Genomic DNA, 10,388 nt, shown 5'->3' with positions numbered 1-10,388 from the left:
AACAACAGGGACGACACAAAGGCACCACCGCCGCCCCCCAACAGAACACCACCAAAAACACACAAAGGGTAGAGATGGCAGCTCCACAACACGGATCGGTGTTGTTGCCAGACCCCAACACACACCACCGTCGACCCCGAGCTAGTCGCACCACCACCACCGACATCCCCACCTACCAAACAAAATAACCTGGCCAACTTCTCGATGATGCCTTCAAGAAGGGGGGTGACGCACACTTGCGCCGCCATCATCGGTTCCAGGCGGACCTAGAAGCAGAGTTTCCTCCGAAGTTGAGCAAAAGGTGGCGAGATCAACATTTCAACGACGCCTTCAAGAAGGTTAGTGGCGCCCACGGGCGTCACCGTCGTTGGCTCTGAGCAGAGCATGGCTTTCGCCAAGTTGAACATACACACACCCTATGAACAGATTATTTGAGGTAGACCGCGAACCTGCATCACCATGAAGCATTGGGCCATGGCAGCCCCGACGCCGCACATGGCCAGAACTCCACCTCCCAGCCACCCACTGCCGTGCAGCCAGCAGCAAGCCGCCACCACGCCACTGGACGGAGTAACCGCCGCGCCACAAAACTCGCCGGGGCCGAAGTCGCCAGATCTGGTCAGCACCAGACTGGGATTCCCAACCACGCCGCCCGACGAGCGTCAGGCCAACAACGCTGTTCACCACGCGCGCCCAGCCAGACCGGAAGAAGGTCAGACCAGCGGCCGTACCACCACCCGAGTCGATGCAGCACACGGATCTGGGCACACAGCCCCGCCAGACGGCCATCCCCTTGCCGCATCACCACCATCCCGGAGCGCATCTTGTGGGTGTGCGCAGGAACCATTTGGATATCAAGGGAGAAGTTGGGGCTCGGGAATTGGCTATCCCACGCCGCCAAGCGCCAGCTCGCCGACGGCCGCTGCCGGAGCGGGCGAGCCAGAGAGGAAGGGCGGGCTTCCATGCCACCGCAACCAGCCGGACAAGCAGCTGGGGAGGATCTCGCGCAACACGCATCCGCTGCATCCGCCGAGCGCACAACACCAAGGGGCAGCAAGCCGCCGGAGATGCAGCCCGCTTGCCGGAGAGAGGACGACGGGCTGCCACCCCGTCGCATCCAGCGTCGGAAAAGCTGCCCGAACAACCGCGAGAAGGATGGATTCGAGGGAGGAGTGCGAGCCCCCAGTTCCAGGAGCAGGCCTTCGCCGCCGCCGGCGACTTCGCCGGCGGCGGCGGCGTGGGGAGGGGGTGGAGGCGGGTGCTGGTGGATAGGGTTGGGGGCGCCCCGGTGTCGCCCCTGAGAGCGACACGGGAGCGGGGACTCTGAAGTCAGCTTGACTCGGGCCACAAGTGCGGCGTTTGTGGACTGTTGGGTGCGACGGGGTGGCGGCGGCGGCGAAGGCCTGCTCCTGGAACTGGGGGCTCGCACTCCTCCCTCGAATCCATCCTTCTCGCGGTTGTTCGGGCAGCTTTTTCGACGCTGGATGCGACGGGGTGGCAGCCCGTCCTCCTCTCTCCGGCAAGCGGGCTGCATCTCCGGCGGCTTGCTGCCCCTTGGCGCTGTGCGCTCGGCGGATGCACCGGATGCGTGTTGCGCGAGATCCTCCCCAGCTGCTTGTCCGGCTGGTTGCGGTGGCATGGAAGCCCGCCCTTCCTCTCTGGCTCGCCCGCTCCGGTGGCGGCCGTCGGTGAGCTGGCGCTTGGCGGCGTGGGATAGCCAATTCCCGAGCCCCAACTTAGCGTTGAGCACTGTCAAATCAATCGCTAGATTTTCCCGCATCTGGAACCACTTTGACGCTACCTGACCTCATACAAGAGGTGGACACCTTACCACTAGCACTACTTCCTCTCGGAAAAAGAAAGAAAGAGGAAGAGCATAAACTTATATGTTACTCCATATGTTTCAAGGATTAAGAGCATCCTTGCTGGCTGGCTACGTGGCCCATGTACCCTTAAAAAAATATATTTCAAAATGAATTCAGCTGACTTCCTTATCTTCGCATAAAAAGAAATAGTTGACATTTTGATTGATTTGTTGACTATGATTTGATTAAGTAAGTAGTTCATGGTCTTACAATGCTGCATGCACACCTATCACTATGAGCGCATTCGAAAAATTGAGTCGGCATGTCTTGAGATTAACGAAGTCGTCACAGACACCTCATAGTTGACGGGCACGTCATACCACTGAAAGAATAACGCCGGAAAGTTAGAAATAAATCTAGAAAATATACAAGCACACATGAAATTTAGGACTTGAACCCGGATCGGATGGTTCCACCACAAGAAACCTAACCATATAAGATATGGTTAGTTCGTCTTACACCATATAATTGTGTAGTTTATATTGTAAATTATATAATATATACAGTTAGTTGACAATGAACACTCTTTTAAATGGAACTAGCATAACGTCCAATTGTCTGCCCAACAGCTGTATGCGACGCTCATCAGTGTGATGTTCTATTCAAAATAGCCAACTTTGCAAACTTTAAATACCATCAAAAGCGAATCTTCTTTTCGTATATGCGTTGGATGTCATATTAATAAGGATAATCTCATAAAAGGAATTGATAGGGTTGTTCAAAATGTTTTTTTGTCAACCACAATATGTCTATTAAGCATATATATTTGAACCTTTTTTTAGCCGTATAACGTATTATTCAGGTGGCATCTAATTTATACCCTTCTTGGAGCGTTACTGGTATGGTTGGCCGCTGTTATAAATTGGTCGTTATGGTTGTGCAAAAATAATTTAATTTGATAAAAGGAAAATAAATTTTCATGCGTTCGTTATATCCTATGTACACAATGGCTTCATACTTGACGTAGTATTTACTGCCCGAAGGACCATTAATTGGTGATAGGTGTGCACGCTCAACTCCAAACAGTCATGGTAGACCTGTTTACCCAACATGGGTAGCGCCTAGCCTACAAGTCATGGTATACCAAGTATACCATGTTCCTTAAATTTTCCTACATCATTCTATTGGTGATTTTGTCATATATGAGAGAGTATCTTTTTTGGATGTATGATGGTTGTACTATTTTTTGGCTATGTACATCTAGGATGCAGAGTTTTGAGCTTGAACCTGTTTTTTTATCCGCTTGATTTTGTTGTTTTTCGCAATTCCAAGCCTCCAACATTGGAAGCTAGTCTAGTATGCAAAATATTAGTTGACACCATACACAGAGCTAGTAAGTAGGCAAAATAAATGTTCGGATTAAGCTCATGAAAATGTTGTGTTCACTCAGTAGTAGTCGTAGTACAAAGCAAGCTTATTTCATCACTTTTGGTTGTCCATTGTATTTCATCACTTTTGGTTGTCCATTGTCGTAACACAAAGCAAAATTATGGCACAACACAAACCCGCTGAAAAGTTTGGTCTCTTGATAGTAGATATAACTGTGTCCACTAGCAAATTAATAAGCATGATTTTGGTAGTGTGTAATGTGCCAAAAAGTGCTTGTCGGTAAATTGCTAATGAGCATGATTTCTTAGGTCACCCCCCTTAGATGGGATGAACCATCGGTGTATTTAGCAAACACCACTTTGGATCTATTGTATGCAACATTTCCTTATATTTCTGCAAGAGGCTGTTTTCAGAATTTTCAACATTGCAAGGCAGCAGCTTTACCATTGCGCCAAGGCTCCCCTTCAAACAACAACCAAGTAAAACACCCTATCATATTTTCTCCATATCTGAAATATATAAGATTAAATTGGCATGGCTGACTTGTTTAACCACCATATAAAAAGTGAATGATACTTGATAAGTATAGTAAACGCAAGGATCAAAGTAATATTTTTTCTTTACTAGCAAACATAGACAAGTCATCACATTTTTTTATCTTAACATCTACCAAAATATAATATACATGTCACCAGATTTTGAACTCCCTTGCAGATTTTTTTGTTGGAAACACACAAACTTAGCACAATTTTGTCTAATACTAAAAGACAAATGACCGATACGATATTGTTGTACAGAAATACATTATGTGGGAATTGTGAAAACGGAGTTATAGATGGTAAGCAATCTAGTGTTTTTAGTATATATGAATGTGCAGTTAACACATGATTTTTAGAAACTGAATATAACTAATTGAGTAATTAGATCAATTGGATGGCTAAGACTAAGATAGTTCATTTCAAAGCTTAACTTATAGAGTACTTCTTAGAAAGATAAGAGAAAATGATAATAAATCATCTAGAATTGGCTTGATGCCCTATTTTATTGAATTTCTGGAAAAGAATATCATGTGCTCTAATATGGAATGGATGGAGTATATGTTAAGGTGTTGCAAAACAAGGGTAAAGAGACAAAATGATCTTTGATACTGCCTCCATCCTATACAACTTTCACACAAATGAGAATGGCATGACACTTATGCCCTTATCTCGTCATAAGTTGGACTTTCAACTTAGTTAGTGAGTACTTATGACGAGATAAGGGCATGAACCTATTTTATTGAATTTTTGTCTTTATTTAACAACCTAAATTTTCAAGTTCGTGAGTACTTGAAGCCGGATGGTGAGGTTGTGCATCCAATTCTCCAATCAAGTGATCTAAGGGCTTCTCCAACGCTGACCCTCAAACTGGACATCACATTTGTCCGCGGACAGAGGGAAGCAGTCTGCAGACATGGATGCAGGAGGCGGCCATCCAAAGTTGTCCGCATATGCCGGTTACATTTTGGAAGAATTTTAATGAAAATGAACAAATTTGATGCATATTTGAACACAACGGACGATATTCATTCATACTTGGATAATTTTTACATAAAATAGGATGCCTTTTCATTTAAACCGGAGCAAATTTATTATATTTAGACATATTTTAATTATACAAACTCTAAACCTAGCCTAAAATGAGCGAAGTCGCCCGTTCCCCATTTCCGGCCGGCCATGAGCCCCGAAAATTAAACCTCCGCCTCCTCCACTGCCATGAGCGCTGGGAACTAACCTCTATGTCACCGCCAAGCAGCTAATCGGCCGACGACCTTGAGGTCGCCTATTCAACTGGAGGGGAATTGTAGTGGCCTTCATGGGATTCAAGCATCAGTGACCTTCTATGCACTACTCTTCCTTGCTGACGACGGCGCCTGCGGATGTGGCGGCTTTGTGGTCATGGCGGTGGGCCGCGACCGAGCTGACGACCTTGTCTTTTTCCTCACTCTTGCCAAACACCTCACCCGCCGCCTCGTCGAACTCCATGCACGTGGCTTCTAACTCCGCCTGACACTAGCGGTACTGCCAGTGCTTGCGGCGGATGTCGCGCGGTGCGTTAGGAGTCAACCAACGCGTCCTGCTCGGTCATGTCCACGTCCGACGCAATCACTGTGTCGGCGGTGAGTTTCTCCTTCACATGCCGGTGCTCATCGAAGAGTCAGAGGTTGTACGCTTGGTCGACCTACGCCCACCAAAACAAGGCTTCCACTCAGCCAACACCATTTTGGTGTAGTGAGCACGAGCCTCCCCTATGGTGATGCTGGCATGGACCGGTGAGCAGGGAGGTGCCGGCTCGTCATTGGCCATGTCCTCCATCGGGACGTCCGTAGCACCGGTCTTTGTGTGCCTGTCGGCCTACAAACCGGCAGCAATGGCGATAATCTCATGTTTCTGCTGGAACGAGAGGCGGTCCCAAACAACTTTGGAGGTCGAGGAGGCCATGTCGGGCATTGTGATGCCCCCGATTCAATCGTGCACTAATCATACATGCAAATGCGCACGATCAAGATTAGAGACTCACAAGAAGATATCACAACACAACTCTAAACACAAATTAAAGCCATACAAGTTTTATATTACAAGCCAGGGGCCTCGAGGGCTCGAATACATAAGCTCGAATACAAACGAGTCAGTGGAAGTAACAATATCTGAGTACAGACATAAGTAAATAAGTCCGCCTTAAGAAGGCTAGCACAAACATCAATGTAGATAAAAGGCAAGGCATCTTGCCTGCGAGCCTCCTAACTAGTCCTAGTCGTCGGTGGTCTCCACGTAGTAGTAGGCACCGTCGGGGTAGTAGTAATCGTTGGCTATGGCATCTGACTCTTGGGATCCAACATCTAATCGCAGCAATCGGGTATAGGGGGGAAAAGAGGTAGAAAGCAACCGTGAGTACTCATTGATACGTCTCCAACGTATTTATAATTTTTGATTGTTCCATGCTGTTATATTATCATTCTTGGATGTTCTACAATCATTATAGCAACTTTATATCATTTTTTGGGACTAACCTATTGACATAGTGCTCAGTGCCAGTTGTTGTTTTTTGATTGTTTTTTACTTCGCAGAAAATCAATACCAAACGGAGTCCAAACACAGCGAAATTTTTTGGAGAATTTTTTTGGACCAGAAGACACACAATGGGCCAAGGAAGTACCAGAGGGGGGCTCCGAGGGGAGCACAACCCACCTGGGCGCGCCTGGCGGCCCAGGCACGCCCTGGTGGATTGTCCCCACCTTGGTCGCCTCCCGCATCGCCTCTTTGCTCTATAAATACCCCAAAAATCCAGAAATCATAGGGGAGTCGACGAAACACAATTCCAGCCGCCGCAAGTTCCAGAAACCACAGATCCAATCTAGACACCATCACGAAGGGGTTCATCATCCTCATTGGTGCCTCTCCGATGATGCGTGAGTAGTTCATTGTAGACCTACGAGACCGTAGTTAGTATCTAGATAGCTTCCCCTCTCTCTCTCTCTCTCTCTTTTGATTCTTAATACAATGGTCTCTTGGAGATCTATTTGATGTAACTCTTTTTGCAGTGTGTTTGTTGGGATCCGATGAACTTCGAGTTTATGATCAGATCTATTTTATCCATGGAAGTTATTTGAGTTTTGATCTCTTATATGCATGATTGCTTACAGCCTCGTATTTCTTCTTCGAATCTTTGGTTTATTTAGGCCGATTAGATCGATTTTTTCTTGCCATGGGATGAGGTGCTTTGTGATGGGTTCGATCTTACGGTGCTCAATTCCAATGACAGAAGGGAACATGACACGCATGTATCATTGCTATTAAGGATAACAAGATGGGGTCTATTCCTACATGAATATATCTTGTCTACATCATGTCATCTGATGTCTGCTAGAACTACGTCGGTATTTCCCCAAAGAGGAAGGAATGATGCAGCACAACGACGATAGGTATTTCCCTTAGTGATGAGACCAAGGTTATCGAACTAGTAGGAGAACCAAGCAACACGACGTAAACAACACCTGCACATAAATAACAAATACTCGCAACCTGACGTATTAAAGGGCTTGTCAATCCCTTTTGGGTAACGACGCTAGAAATTGGCAAGCAAACGTGAGAGAGCTGTAAATATTGATAGATCGAACGCCAAATAAAACAAAGTGCAAAAAGGTATTTTTTTATTTTTGGTTTAATAGGTCTGAAAATAAAAGCAAAGGAAAATAGACCGCAAAGGCAAATATATTAAAGAAGAGACCCGGGGGTCGTAGATTTCACTAGTGGCTTTTCTCGAGAAAAATAGCAAATGATGGGTAAACAAATTACTGTTGGGCAATTGATAGAACTTCAAATAATCATGACGATATCCAGGCAATGATCATTATATAGGCATCACGTCCAAGGTTAGTAACCGACTCCTGCCTGCATCTACTACTATTGTTATCCTTAATGGGAACAATACATACGTGTTGGTTCCCCTTCTGTCACTGGGATCAAGCACCGTAAGATCGAATCCATCACAAAGCACCTCTTCCCATTGCAAGATAAATAGATCAAGTTGGCCAAAAAGAAATCATGCATATAAGAGATCAAAGAAACTCAAATAACTTTCATAGATAAAAAGATAGATCTGACCATAAACTCAAAGTTCATCCGATCCCAACAAACACACCGCAAAAAGACTTACATCATATGGATCTCCAAGAGACCATTGTATTGAGAATCAAATGAGAGAGAGGAAGCCATCTAGCTACTAACTACGGACCCGAAGGTCTACAAGAGACTACCCACCCATCATCGGAGAGGCACCAATGGAAGTGGTGAACCCCTCCGTGATGGTGTCTAGATTGGATATGGTGGTTCTGGACTCTGCGGCGGCTGGAATTGATTTTTGTCGACTCCCCTAGGGTTTCTGGAATATTTAGGTATTTATAGAGCAAAGAGTCGGTTCAGGGGGCACCCGAGGTGGGCACAACCCACGAGGGCACACCTGGGCCTCCAGGCGCGCCCTGGTGGGTTGTGCTCCCCTCGGAGCACCCCGAGGCGCTTCTCCGGCCCACTGGATGTCTTCTGGTCCAAAAAATGCACAAAAAATTTCGCTGCGTTTGGACTCCATTTGGTATTGATTTCCTGCGATGTAAAAAACATGAAGAAAATAGCAACTGGCACTTGGCACTATGTCAATAGGTTAGTACCCAAAAATGATATAAAATGATTATATAACATCCAAGAATGATAATATAACAGCATGGAACAATAGAAAATTATAGATACGTTGGAGACGTATCAGCATCCCCAAGCTTAATTCCTGCTCGTCCTCGAGTAGGTAAATGAAAAAAACAGAATTTTTGATGTTGAATACTACCTAACATGTCATCTCATATTCTTTTATTTGTAGCATGGATATTTCGACTTTTATATGGTTCAAAGCAATAGTCTAGTTTTGATATGAGACTTAAATACTCAAGCATATCAACAAGCAACCATGTCTTTCAAAATCAACTCTAAAATAAGTTATCTCTAGCCTATCATGCTCAATCATTGATCCATTCACGAAACACACTCGCATATTAGCTACACCCAATGCTCAAGTACAATCATAGTGCCCCCTAGTTGGTGCTTTATAAGAGAAGATGGAGACTAAAATAAAAATGAAAACTGCATAAATTAAAAGAAAGGCCCTTCGCGGAGGGAAGTAGGGATTTGTAGAGGTGCCAGAGCTCAAAGCGAAAAACTTAGAGATAAAAACATTTTGAAAAACAATCCCTCAACATGCAACAAAGAGTCACTCCAAAGGCACTAATAGCGGAGAACAAACGAAGAGATTATTGTAGGGTATGAAAGCACCTCAAAGTTATTCTTTCTAATCGATCTATTGGGATATTCCTATAAGTGCCACAAACAACCCTAGAGTTCATATTAAAATAACACCTTAATACACACATCAACCAAAACCCTAATGTCACCTAGATACTCCAATGTCACCACAAGTATCCGCGGGTTTGATTATACGATATGCATCACACATTCTCAGATTCATATATTCAAACCAACACAAAGAACTTCAAAGAGTGCCCTAAAGTTTCCACCGGAGAGTCAAGACGAAAACGTGTGCCAACCCCTATGCATAAGTTCACATGGTCACAGAACCCGCAAGTTGATCACCAAAACATACATCAAATAGATCACGTGAATATCCCATTGTCACCACAGATAAGCACATGCACGGCATACATCAAGTGTTCTCAAATCCTTAAAGACTCAATCCGATAAGATAACTGCAAAGGGAAAACTCAATCCATTACAAGAAGGTAGAGGGGGAGAAACATAATAAAATCCAACTATAATAGCAAAGCTCACGGTACATCAAGATCGTGCCAAAGCAAGAACACGAGAGAGAGGGACAAAGAGAAAGATCAAACACATAGCTACTAGTACATACCCTCAGCTCCGAGGGTGAACTACCCCCTCCTCATCATGGAGAGCGTCGGGGTGATGAAGATGGCCACCGGTGATGATTTCTGTCGGCGTTCTGGGAACGGGGGTCCCCAGACTTGCCTGCCTGCGGCCTGCGGCGTGGCTCAAAGGGGGGCCCAGCACGACCCATCTTCATCAACACAGACCCAAGACCCTCGCGAGGGACCAAGCCTCGCGGGGCGGACGACACGGAGCTTCCTCACGCACGGTCCCATCAGGCTGGCTTGCGAGGAGGCGGAGAGATCAAGGCGGGGTACCTCACAAGGTGCCCGTGACGCAAGCCATGACGACCAAGGGCGCTAGGCGGGGGCTAGCCCGCGCAGTGTCCTCAGGGAGCAAGCGCAGGCGAGAGGGAGCAAGCGCAGGCGAGAGCATCAAGCAAAGGCACCCGTTTCGGTGCAACGAGACCAAGACCAGTCCAACGGCAGGGAGGAAGTCATTGTGGAGCGCAAGCCAGCGTCACCACCAGAGCCTTTGGCAGGCGACGACCAACTTTAGTCAGGATAAGTGTACCAGATGTTCCCCTCCAAAATGGCTAATTGTTGGCGCCCTTCCCGCTCAATATTTGAGAAGAGGCCCAGGGCCTTTGCCTATAAATAGGACTAGCCACCCATAGGGTAGAAGGGATCGAAATCAGAGAGAGAGAGGGGTGACTGAACTCCTCCTATCAGTTCATCCCCTCAGCCAAGAACAGACCCTCGCGAGGCTG

Source organism: Triticum dicoccoides, chromosome 1A, assembly GCF_002162155.2.
Source record: "Triticum dicoccoides isolate Atlit2015 ecotype Zavitan chromosome 1A, WEW_v2.0, whole genome shotgun sequence".
Lineage (NCBI taxonomy): Eukaryota > Viridiplantae > Streptophyta > Magnoliopsida > Poales > Poaceae > Triticum > Triticum dicoccoides.
The sequence above is the reverse complement of the archived record's forward strand: the minus strand, read 5'-3'. Positions refer to the sequence as shown.